Source organism: Prionailurus bengalensis, chromosome E1, assembly GCF_016509475.1.
Source record: "Prionailurus bengalensis isolate Pbe53 chromosome E1, Fcat_Pben_1.1_paternal_pri, whole genome shotgun sequence".
In the NCBI taxonomy this organism is placed as follows: domain Eukaryota; kingdom Metazoa; phylum Chordata; class Mammalia; order Carnivora; family Felidae; genus Prionailurus; species Prionailurus bengalensis.
Window position 1 is genome coordinate 14,072,318 of NC_057347.1, and position 20,235 is coordinate 14,092,552.

Here is a 20,235-nt window from a genome sequence, read left to right on the forward strand (position 1 = left end):
ATGTGACCCATCACCAAAAGAGAAAGAGGTCAGGCACCTTACATGTTAAGCCTATTTTTTCAGTTCAACACCCGGGTAGGTCAGGCAGCTATTGAAATCTGAGCCTTGCCGACGTGAGGCTAAGCGAAAGAAGCCAGTCACAAAAGACCACAGACTGTATGATTCCATTTATGTGAAATGTCCAGAATAAGCAAATCCATAGAAACAGAAACTAGATTCGTGTTGCTTAAGGCTGGGAGTGGGTAGAAGGGGTTAGACGGGAGTTGGAAGGGGATGGAGATGATGGAGAAATGCTAATGGCTGGAGGGTTTCTTTCCGGGGAGATGAAAATGTTCTAAAATTGACTATGGTGAGGGTTGCACAATTCTGTGAAATACTAAAAACCATTGAATTTTACACATTCAGTGGGTGAGTTGTAGGATATGTGCATTCTATTTTAATAAAGATCTTATGAAAAAAACATCCATGAGTGCACTGACATAAACGATTAATAAAAAAATAAATAAATAAATGGGGGAAAGAGGCAAATCTTCCATGCAGAAGAATTCCAAACAATATACATAAAAACTCAGCCCTCCAGGGAACAGACCACAACTCCACTCTACTTAAATGTGAACTTCACATAGTACCTTCCTTCCAGCGTACTCTATGGGAAGGGGGAGGGGAAACAGTAACCTTCCAGCAGCGAAGCCCAGCAAACACTAGCTCAGCCAGGTGACCAAAGTCAATGTCCACAGTGACAAATCATGTTGATTGTATGTACCCTTAATATGATGTGATGAAATGGCACCCCATCCCTGTGGTCCTTCTCCCAGAAACTCACAACCCCTAATTATGAAGGTTTTTCTCTAATCATGAGAAAACTATCAGCCAAATTCCAATTGACGGACGTTCTACAAAAAGATCAGTACTTCCCAAAATTGCCAAGGTCATCAAAAACAAGGAGAGACTGGGAAACTGTCCCAGCCAACAGGAGCTTAAGGAGACATGACAAGTAAAGGTAATGCAGTGTCCAGATGGGGCCCTAGAACAGAAAAAGGACATTAAGGGAAAACTAAGGAATCTGAATAATTTACGGATTTTAGTTCATAATACTATCAATATTGGTTCATTAGTGTAACAATGTATCACACTCATGTAAGATGCTCAGGGGAAACTGAGTGTAGGGTGTATGGGAACTCTCTGTACCTCTTTTCAATTTTTCTGTAAATCTAAAATTGTGCTAAAATATAAAACTTGCAGGGGTGCCTGGGTGGCTCAGTCGGTTAAGCGGCCAACTTCGGCTCAGGTCATGGTCTCGCGGTCCATGAGTTCAAGCCCCGCGTCAGGCTCTGTGCTGACAGCTCAGAGCCTGGAGCCTGCTTCAGATTCTGTGTCTCCCTCTCTCTGACCCTCCCCCGTTCATGCTCTGTCTCTCTCTGTCTCAAAAATAAATAAACGTTAAAAAATTTTTTAAATAAAAAAATAAAATATAAAACTTGCCAAAAACAAACAAACAAAAAAACCCCTAATTCCCATGATAAACAAAGAGCTTTTACAGATCAACATGAAAAAAATTATTTAATGAGCAAACCAGTAGAAGGGGAAAAAAGGGCCAAGGAAATGAATGAATAGTTTACAAAAGTAGAAACACAAAAGGCCAATAAACATGAAAAAAAAAGGAATTTTAAAGCAATGAAAAGTACAAGAACAAAAGAGAATATTCTTTCACTGGTGAGACCAGCCAAGACTTAAAAGTCTGTTAATTCCCAGTGTGAGCAAAGTTGTGCGGAAAGTGGGATCTCACACATCACTGCAGATAATATAAAATGGCAGTTTCTTTGGAGGTCAGCTTGGCAGGATCTTTCATAATGTGCACATGCTTCTACTCTGTAATTTCACTTTTTTTTATTTTTTTTTTTTTTTTTACCGTTTACTTTTGAGAGAGAGAGCGAGACACAGCACCACTGGGGGAGGGGCAGAGAGAGAGGGAGACAGAATCGGAAGCAGGCTCCAAGCTCTGAGCTGTCAGCACAGAGCCCAATGGGGGGCTTGGACTCCTGAACTGTGAGATCATCACCTCAGCTGAAGCTGGATGCTTAACCCACGGAGCCACCCAGGTGCCCCTGAAATTTTACTTTGAAAAGTATATGCAACCATTACCTCTGCACATGTTTTTACGGAATAGATTTAAAGTGTCTAATATCAAAATGTTCAAAATGCCATAAAAGGTCATCAACAGAAGCTAGGTAGAGAAATTATGGTCCAATTTATAGTGGAATACTCTGCAGCCAGTACAAAGAACATTGCCAGTGCGCATGGCAGCACCTCTCAATGACTTACACAGCCTTAGCCTCAAAGCTTAGCTCCCTCCCTGAATCTAAGGCCCCACCATCAGAAACTGGGCAGGGCCCAGCACAGGCCCTCAGACATAATGGGAATGCTGAAAAGCATACATATTTAACAACCTGTGCTGATAAACCCAAGCAAATTCTCATTTCATTTTTGGTACTTTATGGAGAGTTTGGAGGAAAGTCCAATGGAAGAGGGCTATTCTGAAAAGGTAAATGAACATGAGGATATTTTTTTATATACCGATCACTATAATATCATGCAGAGTATTTTCACTGCCCTAAAAATCCTCTGTGCTCTGCCTACTCATCCCCCCCCCCCACTGCACACACAAAACCGCAGGCAACCACTCATCTTTTTACTGTCCCTTTAGTTTTGCCTTAGAATGTCACAGAGTTGGAATCATACAGCATGCAGCTGCTTTCCCTTAGTTATATGTATGGTCCCTCCACGTCTTTTCATGGCTTGATGGCTCATATCTCCTTAGTGCAGAATGATGTTCTATTGTCTGGCTGTACCAGTTCATTTATCCATTCACCTACTGAAGAACACCCTGGTTGAAGCCAAGTTTTAGCAACTATGAATAAAGATGATATAAAGATCCATGTACAGGTATTTGTGTGGACATAAGTTTTCAGCTCCTCTGGGTAAATACTGAGGAGTGTGATTGTTCGATCATACGGTAAGACTATGCTTTGGGAACGCAAGCTGGTGCAGCCACTCTGGAAAACAGTATGGAGGTTCCTCAAAAAACTAAAAATCGAACTACCCTACGACCCAGCAATTGCACTACTAGGCATTTATCCAAGGGATACAGGTGTGCTGTTTCGAAGGGACACATGCACCCCCATGTTTATAGCAGCACTATCAACAATAGCCAAACTATGGAAAGAGCCCAAATGTCCATCGATGGATGAATGGATAAAGAAAATGTGGTGTATATATATATATATATATACACACATGGTGGAGTATTACTCGGCAATCAAAAAGAATGAAATCTTGCCATTTGCAACTATGTGGATGGAACTGGAGGATATTATGCTAAGTGAAATTAGTCAGTTAGAAAAAGACAAAATCATATGACTTCACTCATATGAGGACTTTAAGAGACAAAACAGATGAACATAAGGGAAGGGAAGCAAAAATAATTTTAAAACAGGGAGGGAGACAAAACAGAAGAGACTCATAAATGTGGAGAACAAACGGGGTTGCTGGAGGGGTTGTGGGAGGGAGGATGGGCTAAATGGGGAAGGGGCACTAAGGAATCTACTCCTGAAATCATTGTTGCACTATATGCTACTAATTTGGGTGTAAATTTAAAAAAAAATAAAAATAAAATTTAAAAAAAAGAAAAGGAAAAAAATAAAAATAAAAAGTTGATTCTCAGGCCAAAAAAAAAAAAAAAAAGACTATGCTTAATTTTGTAACAAACCACCAAACCATCTTCCAAAGTACCCATCTTGCATTCCCACCAGCAATTTTTGAGGTTCCCTGTTACTCCTCATCCTCACCAGTGGTTGGCGTCACAAATATTCCAGCATTTGGTGAGCCTAACAAATATGCAGTACAGGGTGCCTGGGTGGCTCAGTGGGCTAAGCGTCTGACTTCAGCTCAGGTCGTGATCTCATGGTTTGTGAGTTTGAGCCCCACATCAGGCTCTGTGCCGACAGCTCAGAGCCTGGGTCCTGCTCCGGATTCTGTGTCTCCCTCTCTCTCTGCCCCTCCTAGCTTGTGCTCTGTGTGTCTCTCTCTCAAAAATAAATAAACATTTTTATTTTTTTTTAATTTTTTTTCAACGTTTATTTATTTTGGGGACAGAGAGAGACAGAGCATGAACGGGGGAGGGGCAGAGAGAGAGGGAGACACAGAATCGGAAACAGGCTCCAGGCTCTGAGCCATCAGCCCAGAGCCTGATGCGGGGCTTGAACTCACGGACCGCGAGATCGTGACCTGGCTGAAGTCGGACGCTTAACCGACTGCGCCACCCAGGCGCCCCTAAATAAACATTTTTAAAATTAAAAAAAAACTGAGCAGTAATATCAATTTAAGCCACTATTTTTTTTAATTTTTTTTAATGTTTATTTATTTTTGAGACAGAGACACAGAATGAGCAGGGAAGGGGCAGAGAGAGAGGGAGACACAGAATGTGAAGCAGGCTCCAGGCTCTGAGCTGTCAGCCCAGAGCCTGACACGGGGCTCAAACTCACGAACTGTGAGATTGTGACCTGAGCCGAAGTCAGACGCTTAACCGACTGAGCCACCCAGGCGCCCCAAGCCACTATTTTTTTTTAAAGCATACATTTCAACAGATTATTGATATGGTTTTTTAAATATCCTAATTCTCAAAAGATTCTAATTCTCCCACAAACCTGAACTTGGTAATTTACCACAGTTAGACCTTAAATGGTGATTCCACCTTTTCATTTTTAAAAAGCATTTGAAGCATCTTATTTTTTTAAAGAACCACTAAAGTCTCACCCCATATTCTGTGGTTATTTAGGTGTGTCTATACTCTTATGTCCCGTGAACACATGAAAAGATTAACCAATCTGAAGAGCAGGAAAAATTTTATTACCAAGTTGTTCAACAGCTCTACAGATGCATTTATTTCCTATGGAACTGGTACAAGACTATACCAATAGCTTAGGATATGAATGTGTTTGTATATCTTTTTTTTCTAATTATTTGTTTGAATCCTCCTTAACCTCTATTATTATAAGGTTTCATATCTTGCTTTTGAATGCTCCAAAAACCCCGAGCCTTACTTAGTTCTGCTTCTGAAATACCAGATGTAGAGAGAACAGTAGACAGCAGCCCTCTATTGCTCTTCCTCCCTGCACCACAAGGTGGCACTGTTGAATGCCAGTCCTGCACAGCCCCATGGACAAGTAAACTGCAGCGGGAAGGTCTTTGTTCTGTTATCTGCTGTTTCTGCAGTGGTGTCCCACACTTGGGCTCCAAAGTTGGCTCCCTTGGCTCATGTTCAGACGTTATTCCCCCAGTGAGACCTTGAGCAGCATCCACCAGCTTCCAGGTGTTGAGTCTGAATCATTCACTATTTAGACTCCCAAGTTTTTCTAGGTAAGCATTATGGACTGTTTGTGTCCCCATCCCCATCCCCTCACCCCTGCCTCAAATTCATATATTGAGGCCCTTCCCCCCAATAAACTATATGAAGGATAGGAATTTTGTGGAACTAAGGTTGAGTAGGGCCCTGATCCAATAGGATCCAAGTCCTTAGAAGAAAAGACACCAGAGAGCTTGTGTGCTCTCTCATCATGTTGAGGACACAGTGAGAAGGCAGCCATCTGTGAGCCAGGAAGAGGGCTCTCACCAGAGCCTCACCATGCTGGCACCCTGATCTTGGACTTCTGAGAAAATAAGTGTCTATTGTTTAAGCCATCCAGTCTGTGGTGTTTTCTCTCTCTTCCTCTCTTCTTTTCTTTTTTTTTTTTTTTTTTTTTTTTTTTGTTAAATTTATAAATAAATTAAAAAGAGCACTTCTTATATTTAACATATTAACATTTAGCCTGTTTTGTGTAAATATTGCTATCCAGTTTCTAGTTTGCCTTTTCAACATTATTGTGGGTTTGCATGAGTTTTTGTTGCCCAATAATTAACCATTCATCACCCTCCCTACCACTCAAAATTCTGTGGTTGGGGTAGAGCTGACCCAGCCCTCAGTGCCCTAAGTGGGCACACGACCCAGCCCCGCTAATGTGAGCAGTCCATCTCCCTGCCGACGCTGATTGGCTCAGGGATGGTCATGCAGGGAAAGTCAGGCCAATGAGATGACATCCTGAGACTCTGGCTGGAACTACTGAGAAAGGAGAGCTTTTTCCATGAGGGTTGCTAACCTGAGAGCTGCCTACAGCTGCTGATAGCCAACTTGCCTCCACAAGGGAAAAAAAGCAAAACAGAGGAAAGCAGAGGAACAAAGAGCATAGAGCATTATTTGGTGACATTTGAGCACCTAAGAGCAGTTGTGCCTGAAACGTGAAAAGTCCCTGGACTTCTCAGTTCTCTGAGCCAATAAATCCCCTTTTTCTCTTAAACCTATTTGAGTGGAGCAAACTAACTGAATCCTGGGACCAGGGGCCAAGGCTGGCCATATTGGGAGCGTGCCATGATGATCAGAGTGTGTCTTCCCCTAAGAGTGCTCCCTGCCAAGATGCCCGACCATTCAAGTCATATCTTCAGGAACTTTTCACGGCAATGAGCTTTTACCTGGGGGTGAAAGGCATCCCAAAACCTAACTAGGGCACTAACAATAATCAATAATTAATGCATCATCGGGTTCAGCCCAAGATCCAACCCAACCAAGCAGTACCAAGGCAGAGAAGCAAAGAGATTTAGAGCAGGAATCCAAGCTCTGCCCCTTTTATTTATTTATTTTTTAATTTTTTTTAACGTTTATTTATTTTTGAGACAGAGAGAGACAGAGCATGAACGGGGGAGGGGCAGAGAGAGAGGGGGACACAGAATCTGAAACAGGCTCCAGGCTCTGAGCTGTCAGCACAGAGCCCGACGCGGGTCTTGAACTCACGGACCGTGAGATCATGACCTGAGCCGAAGTCGGCCACTTAACCGACTGAGCCACCCAGGCACCCCCAATCTCTGCCCCTTTTAAACTTCCTATTTCCTCCTGGGTGAAGCAGGGAAAGAATTAAACTAAGCAAACTGATCTGGGAGGCCCTGGAATTCTAGAGTGGTGCCTCTTTCCCAGGGAGAGGACACTGGGTAACTGCCAGCTCTCCACCAACTCTTCAAACAGATTAACTCTACTTTGATTTATGTATTGGGGTTTCATTTGAAAATTAAACTGCCAAATAATAATCTTGACTATTTGGACTTTGATTTTTAGAATCCTCCCCGAGCAGAGGTGGCCTGAGCAGGCTGGAAACCCAATGCCCCCCTCCCGTCCGGACCTGCTAGGATTTTCTGACAAGGTGAACTTGGATGTATGGCCAGGCTGGGTGGGACGGGTGATCCAGAAAATAAGCAAAACAGAGGAGCGGTTAACCCCCTGGGCAAGAACTGCATACAAACCCTGACTCGTGGGCTTGTTTGCTGGGTGGTCTTGACTAACCACTTTCCTTCTCCAAGCTTCAGTTTCCTCATCTGTGAAATGAGGGTGCTAATACCTTCCTCTGAGTATCACTGTGAAGAGTCACTGCAACACCTGGGTCCTGGAGCCAGCAGGAAGCGTTTAGGACGCCCAGGTTGTTATTGCTGATGACATTATTGCTATTTGTATTCCTGCTACAAAACACACCCGGTGCCATGTGTCAGAACGTTACTTCAGAGATGGCCCTGGTCCTGATGCGGGTGGGATGATTTGGGGTGAGGAGGGTCCCGGCCAGACACGCTCCTTGGTTTCTCGAGTCCTCCCCAGAGCAGGGGTGGGCTGAGCAGGCTGCCTTGCATTCTAACGCCCGCTAAGCAGAGGTCGGGCCTCTGGCTGAAGCAGCAGCCGTCAACATTCGGACACAGGCCCAACCCGGGTGACTCCCGGTGATGCGTCTAACCCGCTCAGCCTGCAGTCAGGTAACCTGATACCCAAAGGCCTAGGCAGGACTGCGGTGAGGGTAGGGGCAACCACCCACCTACACAGGGATCTCGTTCCTCACCTCCGACGCCCCCATCTCCAAGCCCCCAACCCCAATGCCGCCCCCTCAGAGATCCCTGTGTAGGTGGACAGGGGCATCTCCTTGAACAGGGGAGCTGAGGGCTGTGCGTTGTGCCCCCTGGGGCCCAATTCCGCGACCCGACCAAAGCAGCGGAAATGGAGGCAGGCAGGGGACCCCCCCTTGCACAAATCGGAAAGCAGAGGTGGGGGAAAGGGAAGGAGGAAAACCCTGCCTACGAGCCTGGGGAAGGAAGAGCGGGGTCCCTCCAAAGCCTGACGTCAGGGTCAGGGTCCCCGGTCCCAGCGCCCATCTCTCTGGAGAGCCGCAAAGACCCCGCGCGGGGACGCGGGATCCTTACGAGCGGACAATCCTTGCGCCGCTCCGTAAACCCGGCCCCGCCGCCTCAGCTCGAGAAGAAACTTTGGGCCGGCGCCCCATTCCTTCCCGCGCCCAGCCGGACCTCGGGGCGCAGGGCGCGCGGGTTCCCGCCCGCACCAGGCCCGCGCCCCTCTCCGCCCCCGGCGCCCACTCACCAGCGCACCAGCTGCCAGCGCTTCTCCCCCGGCGCCCGGCGGCCCGCCATGCCTCGTCCGGCCGCCCGGCCGCCCGCCAGCTCCCTGCCCGCCGCGGGCCGCTGGGCGGAGGCGACTCCCGCTGCCGCAGGCCAGTGCCGAGGGCGCGCCTCGGGCGCGGGGCGCTGGGCGCGGCGCGGGTCCCGGCGGGCGGGGCGGGCGAGACGCGCCCCGGCCTGGAGCCCGGGCCGTGCGGCCCCGCGGCCCCGCCCCTGGAGCCGACTCGGGCTGGAGCTGCGCACTCCTGCGCCGCAGCGGCCGAGGCCACAGCCCGCCGGTGCCCAAGAGCCGGGTTTCTTTGGAGCTCTGCGCGAGGAGTCAGGTTCTCAGAGTTCTGCGAGGGAAACCGGGATCGCCGTGACGAGGCCTCTCTCGTGTATGACACCTGCTCTACCTTCCCAGAAAGTTATGCATAAAAAATTAAATTACTCTGCACACATAAAACCGGTGTGCCCTACAGATTACTAAAATATTTTAAAGGGACAGTAGTTCGCACGCACACACACACACACACACAACATAAAGTGACAGTAGTTAAAACAGTAGGGCATTGGCCCGCAGGCTGCCCGCCTCCAGGACCAGCTCCACGCAGGCTTCAAGCTACTTCCGCCCCTGGAGATCTTCATTCCTGGAGTTGAGCAGAGACCAGTCTGGCCCACAACATGGTAAAAGCATGCTTCTCAAGCTAGTTTGAAAGAGCTGAGTTTCAGAAATGTTTATAAATGTAGAGGCTGCCTGCACATGTCACGTCCTAATTCATCTGCCTCCTATACCAGGACAACGCACAGCCTGTGTAGGAGGGAAACACGCAGAGAGGAAAACACCCGGCCTCCAGTGTGAAGATCCTGGGAGCTTGCCTACCTCTTAGGAACTGTCAGCCTTGTCTGAAGAAGTGACAGGAAGCAACAGGGGATGAACAATGTAACCGACACAGAAGCATCACGTAAAAGAAAACAGGGAAGGAAATACAGACAAGGTAAGTGGGCAGCTTGCCTTTGACCTTCAAGTGTACTATGAACCTAGCAATTGCCTTTGAGCATTCCTTCTTTAAGTTTCCCCAGCATAATTAACAGAGAAACCAAGGAAACAAATAGAAGGTCTAGAAACATCCCCAAAGGTGTGTGTGTGACATATGTATTTCAAAGTGGTGGGGGAAATAGTGATGGGACAATTAGTTAACCATTTATGGGGGGTAAAGTCTCTATTTCAAATCATAAAATATAGTTCAAATGAATTATAAATGTGTGTATTAATATATATAAAGGACCAGAAAAAATATATAGTATCATCATTGTGTATTAAAGTGGGGATGGATAATTTTTCAGTTTATTTATTTATTTTGAGAGAGAGAGAGTAGGGTAAAGGCAGAGAGAGATGGAGAGAGAGAATCCCAAGCAGTCTCTGCGCTGGCAGCATGGACTCTGAGCGGGCTCAGTCTCACCAACCCATGAGGTCATGACCTGAGCCAAGATCTAGAGTCTGACGCTTAACCGACTGAGCCACTCAGACACCCCAGGGATGGATTTTTTAAGCTTGACATCAATGTCAGATGCTATAAAGAAAGAGATCAATGGTTTTGACTAAAATAAAAATATTTAACCTTAGCAAATCACAAAAATACGATAAGCAAAATTTAAAGGCAAAATGTCAAATTTAAGTGTTTTTTAATATATTTTCATTTTTAATATTTTCTTTTTTTAATGTTTATTTATTTTTAAGACAGAGAGAGACAGAGCATGAAGGGGGAGGGGCAGAGAGAGAGAGGGAGACACAGAATCCGAAGCAGGCTCCAGGCTCTGAGCTGTCAGCATAGAGCCCGACGCGGGGCTTGAACTCATGGACCGTGAGATCATGACCTGAGCCGAAGTCGGATGCTTAACCGACCGAGCCACCCAGGCGCCCCCAAATTTAAGTGTTTTTAATATATATGCCTATAGGGGTACCAGGATGGCTCAGTCAGTTAAGCATCCAACTTTCAGCTCAGGTCATGATCTCACGGTTTGTTGAGTTCAAGCCCCATGTCAGGTTCTGTGCTGACAGCTCAGAGCCTAGAGCCTGCTTCGGATTCTGTGTCTCCCTCTCTCTGCCCCTCCTCCACTCGCGCTCCATCTCTCTCTCTCAAAACTAAATAAGCGTTAATAAAATAGAATAAAATAAAATAAAATAAAATAAAATAAAATAATAAAATAAATGCCTGTATACGTTCATAATTAGCAGCATTGTTCACAATAGTGGAGGGATGGAAACAACCCAAGTTTCCATGGATGGATGAATAGATAAGCAAAATGTGGCATAGACATATAATGGAATAGTGTTCAGCCTTAAAAAGGAAGGAAATTCGGACATGTTCTACAGCAGGGATGATACTTGAGGACATTATGCTAAGTGAAAGCAACCAGTCACAAAAATACAATACTGTATGATTCCACTTATATGGGATACTTAAAGTAGTCACATTTATTTTTTTTTAAGTTTATTTATTTTTGAGACAGGGAGAGACAGAGCATGAACAGGGGAGGGTCAGAGAGAGGGAGACACAGAATCTGAAGCGGGCTCCAGGCTCTGAGCTGTCAGCACAGAGCCCAACGCGGGGCTCGAACTCACGGACTGTGAGATCATGACCTGAGCTGAAGTCAGCCACTTAACCGACTGAGCCACCCAGGCACCCCTATAAAGTAGTCACATTTATAGAGACAGAAAGTAGAGTGGTGGTTGCTAGGGTCCTGGGCTGAAGAGGGGAAGAATGGGAAGTTAGTGTTTAACGGACAGAGAGATTCAGTTTTGCAAGATGAAAAGAATTATGGAAATTGGTAGTGGTGATGTTTGCACAACAGTGTGACTGAACACGGAACTGACTTAAAAACAGTTAAGATAGCAGATTTTGTATTATGTGTACCTTACTACAATCGAAAACTAAAATATTGACAGTTTTTATTACAAAACAATTAGGAATGATGAACATTCTGGTAGAAAAATAAGTTGACATGAACAGACAATTCAGGGAAGATATATAAATAGCTAGTGGACGCATATAAAAATTGAATCCTGCTAGAAATTACGTACTCAAAAATTTAAATGCGATACCATTTTTACTTGTCAGATTTGGAACAGCTGGTTGTTGTTATTTTTAATTATCCCACTCAGGGTTTGTATGGAGAAGGGCAGTCCTAATCATGACTGAAGCAGGAGTACAAGTTGGTCCAACTATGGAACATGACAACTTGACGGCATGATCAAAAGCCATCAAGTGTACATGTCTCTTTTTTTTTTTTTTTTTTTTTTTTTTTTTTTTTTTTAATTTTTTTTTTTTTTTTTTTTTCAACGTTTATTTATTTTTGGGACAGAGAGAGACAGAGCATGAACGGGGGAGGGGCAGAGAGAGAGGGAGACACAGAATCGGAAGCAGGCTCCAGGCTCTGAGCCGTCAGCCCAGAGCCCGATGCGGGGCTCGAACTCACAGACCGCGAGATCATGACCTGGCTGAAGTCGGACGCTTAACCGACTGCGCCACCCAGGCGCCCCAAGTGTACATGTCTCTTAACTCAATAATTTCTCTTTTTGGAATCCATCCTAAGGAGATAATTAAAAATGTGAGTGGGAAAAAAAGATCCTCTGTAGAAGACTGTCCATGGCAGCATTGTTTACAGTAGAGAAAAACTAGAAACAACACAAAAGTTCAAAAGGAGGTTAAGAAGCGTGTCCATATGATGGGATATTATATAGCTACTAAGGAAAACTTTTACTGACATAAAAAAAATCAATGTATATTTTAAAAGGAAAAAAATCAGGGCACCTGAGTGGCTCAGTTGGTTGAACGTCTGGCTCTTGATTTCAGCTCAGGTCATGATCCCAGTGTCATGAGTTCGAGCCCTGAGTTAGGCTCCATGCTAAAATTCTCCATGCTTGAGATTCTCTCTTGTTCTCTCTCTCTCTCTCTCTCTCTCTCTCTCTCTCTCTCTCTCTCTTTCTCTCTCTCTCTCTCTCCCTCTCTCCCCCTTTGCCTCTCTCTCTCAAAAAAAAGATAAAAAGAGGGGAGCCTGGGTGGCTCAGTCGGCTGAGCGTCCGACTTCGGCTCAGGTCATGATCTCGCAGTTTGTGAGTTCAAACCCCACGTCGGGCTCTGTGCTGACAGCTCAGAGCCTGGAGCCTGCTTCGGATTCTGTGTCTCGCTCTCTCTCCGTCCCTCCCCTGCTCACGCTCTGTCTCTTTGTGTCTCAAAAATGAATAAAACATTTAAAAAATTTTTTTAAAGATAAAAAGAAGTTACCATAAAGAACCAGTATATTAATATATTTGTTAGAAACATCTATAAGAACTATAAGAACAAATAAAAGGGTGATTTATGGATATAAAACAAATGAACATAAGGGAAAGGAAGCAAAAATAATATAAAAACAGGGAGGGGGACAAAACATAAGAGACTCTTAAATATAGAGAACAAACAGAGGGTTGCCGGAGAAGTTGTGGGAAGGGGGATGGGCTAAATGGGGAAGGGGCATAAGGAATCTACTCCTGAAATCATCGTTGCACCATGTGCTAACTTGGATGTAAATTATAAAAAATACATAAATTATAGAAAGTAAATAAATAAAAATAAAATAAAATAAAATAAAAAATTGTGTCACTACAATGAAAAAAAGGTGATTTATGTATGGGTAGGTGAAGTCATAATGATTTTTATTTTATTCTTTTTCTTATCCATCTATTCTTATTTTTCTAAATAAATAGGTACAATAAGAAAAAATGCAATAAAAGTCCATTTAAGTTCATTTATTTATTTTAAGAGAGAGAGAAAGAGAGAGACTGCACATGAGCAGGGGAAGGACAGAGAGGGGGAGAGAGAATCCCAAGCAGGCTCTCTGCTGTCAGTGCAGAGCCCATGAAAGTCACTTTTCAAATGATTAAGCTACCAGGACATTCATCACATTACTGGTTTTTTTGTTTTTTTTTTTATTTTTTTTAACGTTTATTTATTTTTGAGACAGAGAGAGACAGAGCATGAACGGGGGAGGGGCAGAGAGAGAGGGAGACACAGAATCGGAAACAGGCTCCAGGCTCTGAGCCATCAGCCCAGAGCCTGATGCGGGGCTTGAACTCACGGACCGCGAGATCTTGACCTGAGCTGAAGTCGGACGCTTAACCGACTAAGCCACCCAGGTGCCCCCACATTACTGTTTAAGAACATTAAAAAGTAATATTTACCTGTCAGGGGAGATACCATGATCAGGAAGGTGGTTTTCCCAGGGCGAGGCTTATCCCTTGCACTCGGGATGTGCTGACCCCTGAGATTTCCTCAAATGTGGGAAACTCGACTGCATGATTTGTGGTAGTGGGGGACTGCGTTTGCGCTTTCCCCTGAAGAAAAAAAAAAGAAAAAAAAAAGAACATTAAAAAGTAAAAACCACCTGATTATCAAACAATAAGAAAATGGATGCACTGTACTGTAGATCTCGCAGTTCATGAGTTTGAGCCCCACGTCAGGCTCTGTGCTGACAGCTCAGAGCCTGGAGCCTGCTTCAGATTCTGTGTCTCCCTCTCTCTCTGCCCCTCCTTTCCTCTCTCTCTCTCTCTCTCTCTCTCTCTCTCTCTCTCTCTCCCTCTCTGTCTCAAAAATAAATGAACATTAAAAAAAATTGTAATGCCAAATGTTAAAAGTTGTTATGACTGGGAGATATAAATGGACAAATTTGTTTTCACATATTTGCTTATCTAGAATTCCTAATTATTCTACAGTGAATGATGAGAAAACATAATTTTTTTAAATACATAGGCATTGAGTAGCAAATGAAAACATTTCCTGACCTTTAGGATATTTCCAAGTGAAAACAGCAAAATGCAAAGCAGGATATGGTGCTATATGATGATATCAGTGTCTTAAAAATAACAAACTGTGTGTGTGTGTGTGTGTGTGTGTGTGTGTGTGTGTGCGTGTACACATAGAACTTGTTAATGATGGAAAACTTTGGACAGAGAAGTTGAGGAGGAGGTTTTTGGTTTTTTAAGCATCAACATGTCCTATTTTTTTTAAGTTTATGTACTTATTTTGAGAGAGAGAGAGAGCATGCACAGGGAAAGGGCAGAGAGAGAAGAGAGAGAGAGAGAATCCCAAGTAGGCTCTGCATGGTCAGCACAGAACCTGACGCGGGGCTCCATCCCATGAACTGTGAGATCAAGACCCGAGCCCAAGTCAAGAGTTGGAAGCTTAACTGACTGAGCCACCCAGGCGCCCCTCTAAAAAGTCATTTTAAAGTAATAATTTATTTCTAACAAATAAAAGGCAAAAACTAAGTACAAATAGCCAACTATCTTTAAGAGCTCCCAAAACAATAAAGACCCTTTAGAAACATGAAAGAAAAGTTATGATCCAATGCGCTGGAAAATATCAGACAGTTATGGCATGAAAACAAGTAGGTGAGTCATCATGGGTATGAAAACACTAGAAGATAATCCACAAAAGTGACAGTAGTTGCATTAGGACCATATGATTACAGGCACATTTTTTGTTACTGTACTTATTTCCCAATCTTTCTAAAGTGTAATTCTACTACTTCTCTAATAAAACATATGGAAAAGAACTGGCTGTAGGAAGTGGTACATATAAGGCAAAATGAGGAGCATCATGTGTGATAAAACTAATATAAAGCTAGGGAAAAATGAAGGAAAAAAGGAGCCACAGTTACACCAGATCACCAAAGAGTTTGGGAGCTAGTAGCCCAAGATCATGGAAAATGATCTAAAATGGATGGATTTGAGACACAGGTAGGAGAACTCCTGGGGTTCCCTTCAGTGATACCTATCGGGTGAGCTCCTGAGCTCTCTGCCCTAGATGGAGGAAGAGGTAGGCAAGATTGAGGCAGAGGGGATGTGTCTGAGGCAAAATTGTGGCCCAGTACACACACACACACACACACACACACACACACACACACGGTTCATTCCTGTTGCCATGCTAGTGGTTTAGGAATAATCGAAGACTTAGGGGGCGCCTGGGTGGTTCAGTAGGTTAAATGTCCAACTTTAGCTCACTGTCTGTGAGTTCAAGCCCCGCGTCGGGCTCTGTGCTGACAGCTCAGAGCCTGGAGCCCGCTTCGGTTTCTGTGTCTCCCTCTCTCTCTGCCCCTCCCTCCCCCCTCTCTCTCTCTCAAAATAATAAATAAACATTTAAAAAAAAGAATAATCGAAGACTGAAATTCAGGGCTGAGACTTTAGGGACCATTTTATCAAAATCAGGCATTTCACCACTGAAGAGAATGGAGCCTCGCTCCAGTTTGATCTTTCATTGAGAAGGTGGGCTAAGAGGCTTACCCACATGACCTTTGGCTGGCTTTCCTATGTCAGAACTCCCCACATACCATCCCTGTGGCTACAGAATTCTAAGGGACCCAGGCTGGGTGGTCTTTGGGGCTCCAAGCTCTTAACTCAGGAGGCAAGGACAGTATGACCAGAGTCTTTGAAGAAAAGAGCTGCCCCTGCAGCCTTGTTGCATGGAGAGGCGGTGTTGGTTCCTACCAGTGCTAGGGCACTCAGTGGGCAGTGGCCTGGCAAAGAACAGCAAATAAGACCCAAGCTGATAAGGAAGGCTGTGCCAGATATCTCATCCATCCAGAACCTTTCCCCATCTTTCTCCATCCTGCTTGGGCACCGGGGAGTCAACCTGTACAGGCAATGTCAATGGCCTCCCTTAACTCCTGGCTGCTGATTGGAATTGGCTGAAAAAGTCACCAGCAGAGTATTGGGAGGCAGGAGGCAAGTGAAGTCAGTCTACTTATTCCTCAGCTTCCTCCCTTCCAGGTCACTGGGGGTCAGTGGATTCCATTTAAGGAAAGCTACAGCTCCTGCTAGGCGGCACTCTCCCCATATCCTTCAGTTCTTTTCTTCTTCTTCTTCTTCTCCTTCTCCTTCCCTTCCTCCTCCTTCGAGAGAGAGAGAGAGAGAGAGAGAGAGAGAGAGAGAATTGAGAGCATGAGCAGGGGAGGGGCAGGGGAAGAAGGAGAGAAAGAATCCCAGGCTGTCAGCACAGAGCCTGATGCGGGGCTCGATATCAGACCCTCAGACCATGAGATCATGACCTGAGCTGAAATCAAGAGTCAGATGCTTAAACAACTGAACCACCCAGATGCCCCCAAATCCATCCTTTCTGAGTTCCCCTTCTCTTGTCCCTCCAGTGCTAGGGATGGTAACGGCTCTATCTCTTGTCTCTTAACCTCTGTCCACAGCTTTGTAAATAGTCTCTTAACTCTTTTCAAATGATCCATTTTAAATGTGCCGTCTGTTCCCTGCCAGGACACTGACCCATATACAGAGCTGTTACCCAAACAGAACTCAGAAAGTCAGAATCCCAAGGTGTCATGAAGAGATGAAGGGAACTTCTAGGCCTTCTCTGCTACCCACACCTCACTCTTTGAACTGGTTAGCAGCTTCCTCTAAAACTCGTGACCACTATGGGTGTCTTCTTCCAGAGCTGACTCCATCCCCTTCACTGAGAGACCTCAGGAAGTCACCTCCGGCTTGACTGGGCTAGAGTTTGAGTCCTGCCTCATTCCACTGCTTCACATGGGTGGTGTTAAATTTAACGTCTCTTGAGTTTTGTTTTCTCCACCTGCAAATGGGGATAAATCTTTCCAATAAGATTTCTCTACAGTTTAAATGAGTTTATGTGGGTAAAGTGCTCAGCTCAAAACCCTGAGGTGAGATGGTTACTTCTGAGGTGAGATGTACACATTTTTTTAGGCTTTTAAGATTTGGAGTTTTTTAAACTAAGCTCTACTCCCAGTGTGGGGCTCAAACTCACGGCTCCAAGATCAAGAGTCACTCACTCTACCGACCATAATAGGCAGGTGCTCCTTTTTTTTAATACACTTTAGTTTCCTTAGACTTCGTTACAACTTTAACTTTGAGGGGTACCTGGATGGCTCAGTCCATAAAGCAGGCAACTCTTGATGTTGGGGTCATGAGTTTGAGACCCGTCAGGGGTAGAGTTTACTTCGAAAAAAAAGTTTAATTTTGAAAACAATAAAAACAATTTTTTTTTAAATTTTTTTTTCAACGTTTATTTATTTTTGGGACAGAGAGAGACAGAGCATGAACGGGGGAGGGGCAGAGAGAGAGGGAGACACAGAATCGGAAACAGGCTCCAGGCTCTGAGCCATCAGCCCAGAGCCCGACGTGGGGCTCGAACTCACAGACCGCGAGATCGTGACCTGGCTGAAGTCGGACGCTTAACCGACTGCGCCACCCAGGCGCCCCAATAAAAACAATTTTTAAGGAGCATTTAGTAGGTTGCCTGGCACATAGAAAGTGCTTAATGAATGTTCATTGTTATCAACATTATCATTCCAATGTCATCATCTCCATATCTCGTAACATGTCTGGGTCTCCCTACAACCTAAGGTAGAGTGCCAAGCAGTTAGTTTTGCTCAGTATTACTCTGCATACTGGCTTTATGATTGTTACCCTCCTCAAGGAGGCACCCCAAGTCCCCTTGTCCCAAGTCCAGGCCCTAGCTCTGTCTTCACATGGTGCTCTCTCAGCTCTGCTGGCCCATCCCTTTCAGTTGTTTTATGGGTGCTTTGTACACATCTTTTGTTGTTCCACATGTGGATAGTTGTCCAGCCAAAGATGTTGCAAGTGTCCTGAGGACAGCCCTAGAGGCCAGGTCTTCCATGCCCAGCTAGGAGCTTGTGCAGAGCCCAGTGCAGGACTCTATAAGAAGTGCGTCTTGGGGCAAAGCCAGAAGTTCCCATGAGGCAGGGCCACCCCTCAGACAAACATCTGGGGCAGGACTGTTTGCTTCGGCTGATGAAAAACCAAAGTCCTAGGATCTATCTTGATAAGATCAAGGAGAAAAACATTGGGATGTGATTATAACAATCCCGCATGCATGCCCTTCACAAAATACGTTCACCCTCTCCTCCTGACAACCTCACAATGATCCTGTTGGCAAAGCAAATGTTACTTTTCACATTTCACCGAGGAGAAATTAGAGCTCAGAGAGGTTGAGATTTGCCCAGAATTACTCAAATGGTAAGTAACAGAGCTAGTATGAGAGCCCAAGTTTTCAAGCTCCTTCATACCACACATTTTGGGGGGATACTAAACATATCTTTCATCCTTCTTACCAGTACATCATGAAGTTGAGGGGTTATTTCCTCAGAGTTGACAGTCGAAATCATTGATGAGTTGATGGTTCATCAGAACCCATGGGCCTGCCGGAGACCGACACAGTACACAGTCCAGGAATACTGCCCTTAGAGGGACAGAGAGGCACTAAGAAGCAGGACAGTGTTGGCCTTTCTGCTCCCCTCTCAGGGGTTTCTTCAGGGAAGACAGGATGAAGTGGGGCCACTCAAAGCACAGCTAGAATCTGGAGTTCCTACAGAGTGGGATTTGAGACACCTTTGAACAAAATAGGAACTCTACTTGCCAAGAGACCTAAAAGAGAGTCATTTCTTCAACTTTTTAAATTTTTTTTAATGTTTATTTATTTTTGAGAGAGAGAGACAGCGTGGGGGGGGTTGGGCAGAGAGAGAGAGAGAGAGAGAGAGAGAGACAGAATCCGAAACAGGTTCCAGGCTCTGAGCTGTCCGCACAGAGCCCAATGCGGGGCTCAAACTCACAAACTGCGAAATCATGACCTGAGTTGAAGTTGAATGCTTAACTGACTGAGCCACCCTGGTGTCCCATTTCTTCAACTTTTTGAGGGTTAGAATCTTCTAGGAGCAGCTAAAACTTTTATTTATTGACACCCAAGTCCAGTGAAGGCTTAAAAGTTGACTGGAGAGCAGGGAGGAAAGAGATCCATAGAGAGAAGGCAGGGTGCCTTTGAGGCCAATGAGTTGCCAAAACCCCCTCCAAAGCCCTCATGTCAGAGTCTTCCAGTTCTGGAGACAAAAGTGGAGGACTTCTCTGGATATTTGGCCCCAAAAGGCAGGGCATGGAATATTTGGTTGGCAATGGTGTGGGAAAAGTCATATCAGCCCTTTAACCTGAATCCCCTTAGACCCTTCCTCTGGCCCCTAAAGGCAGGGATGGAAATGACTTACCCAGAGCTGAGTCCCCTGCCACTCATACAACACCACCTGGTCCCTTGCCATCATGAATACGAATGCCTAGTGAGCATGTAGCACTGTTTTAAGCACTTTACAAATGTTAATTTATTTCATCCTCACAACAACTCAGAGACATATGGGTTGCATAGACCATCGATATCCCATTTTACAAATAAGGAGACCAAGGTCCAGGGAAGAGAAAGCTATTGGTAGAGCCAGAATTAGAAGCCAAGTAGTCCAACTACAGAAGTCTCCCTTGTGCAGTGAAAACGTATCAGTACCAATGTTCCGGACTTCAGAGTTTATAAAAGATTTTATCTTGGCTCTTGGGAGGTTCCCAGAGGAAAAGATGTCTTACCAATTGGGGCCCAGAGAGGTAGGTGATGTGATTCACCCAAGGTCACACAGCTAGTGAGAGGTTTCACTTCGCTGCCAATTAGTCACAAAATAGGTTTCTTGACCTTTGGTCAGGTCACCCCCTCAACCCTTCCCTGGGCCAGTGGGCATAGCCCTGGTTCCTACGCCAGTGGGTGGGCAGAGGGGCGGAGCGGATCGCGGCCTACAGGCCTGGGCGCTGTCCGCGGTGCTGATCCGCCCGCCGCGCCCTTGCTCGCCAAGTGGCCGGCGGGTTCCCTGGGTTTCCCTTCCAGC

The 20,235-nt window shown here is 45.2% G+C and overlaps 1 non-coding gene across 1 annotated transcript; it reads left to right on the forward strand.

Moving 5' to 3' along the window:
• The first annotated feature begins 13,730 nt into the window (after positions 1-13,730).
• Positions 13,731-13,894, forward strand: LOC122486235. The gene has a single exon (XR_006298084.1). It is a non-coding gene; the product is annotated as a U1 spliceosomal RNA (small nuclear RNA).
• Positions 13,895-20,235: the final 6,341 nt, after the last annotated feature.